At 42.1% G+C, this 1175-nt stretch overlaps 1 non-coding gene across 1 annotated transcript; it reads right to left on the bottom strand.

Annotated features, from left to right (window-relative positions):
* Positions 1-343: 343 nt before the first annotated feature.
* Positions 344-449, bottom strand: LOC115511327. The gene has a single exon (XR_003967996.1). It is a non-coding gene; the product is annotated as a U6 spliceosomal RNA (small nuclear RNA).
* Between the last annotated feature and the right edge of the window lie 726 nt (positions 450-1175).

Genomic DNA, 1175 nt, shown 5'->3' with positions numbered 1-1175 from the left:
TTTGCATACCGTGTTTTGTGAAATATTTGTTCAAGTGTGATGGGGTGTCATTTTATTTTTTTTTTTATTTTTTTTTTTAAATTTTTTTTTCCAACGTTCATTTATTTTTTTGGGACAGAGAGAGACAGAGCATGAACGGGGGAGGGGCAGAGAGAGAGGGAGACACAGAATCGGAAACAGGCTCCAGGCTCCGAGCCATCAGCCCAGAGCCCGACGCGGGGCTCGAACTCACGGACCGCGAGATCGTGACCTGGCTGAAGTCGGACGCTTAACCGACTGCGCCACCCAGGCGCCCCAAGGGTGTCATTTTAAATTGGGTTGTTTGTACTTTTTATTATGAGGGGTTTTTTTTATGTGTTTTGCAAATTTGCATGTCATCCGTGTACAGGGGTCATGCTAATCTACTCTGCGTCATTCCAATTTAGTAGATGTGCTGCCAAAGTGAGCACAGTTCTTTATGTATTTTGGATTGAACTCTTTCGTTAGATGTATGTACCATAAATATTTTTTCCAAAATGATTATTTTTTAATGGACAATGGCAAGTACGTTTCATAACCATCTCTGGAATACCCAAACATTCAAGTAGCAGATAGACCAGGCAGTTACTGCCACCACAAAAGTTTGGTATAAAAAACTATTCTAAAACATAGTGACTTCAAACAATAAGCATTTATATAGAAACCAAGGCTACAAGTCAGTTGGGGTCAGCTGACCTAGGCTGGGGTCAGCTGAAGCACCTTGGCTGTATCATTTTGCTCCCTGGGTCTCATACTCTCCTCCTGGAACCAGTGCATTGGCACAGCCGTATTCTTTTCATGGTGGTGGCTGAGGCACAAAGAGACCAGCAGAAACATGCAAGACTTCTTGGGTCTTAGACTCAGACCAACACTGTGTTACTTTCACATCTACCTGTGGACCAAAGCATCTGTCATGGTTGAAATCAGAGCTGAGGTGGGAAACGTGACCTGCCCATGGTTAGCAAGCTTTGCAAAATTACTTGACAAGTGGCATAGATACAGGGAAAAGCAAAGAATAAGACTCAGTGAAATCTGTTGCAAACATGTGAAAGTCATAAGTGTGTAAACACATTTTTAAAGAATTTATGATGGAAAAGAGACATCAGGAATAATCCATTGACCATTTTGCCCTCATAACTGCCTTGCTGAGTGTTTGA

Source organism: Lynx canadensis, chromosome A3 (genome assembly GCF_007474595.2).
Source record: "Lynx canadensis isolate LIC74 chromosome A3, mLynCan4.pri.v2, whole genome shotgun sequence".
Classification (NCBI taxonomy): Eukaryota; Metazoa; Chordata; class Mammalia; order Carnivora; family Felidae; genus Lynx; species Lynx canadensis.
Note: the sequence above shows the minus strand (reverse complement) of the source record. Positions and strands in the feature narration are given on the sequence as shown.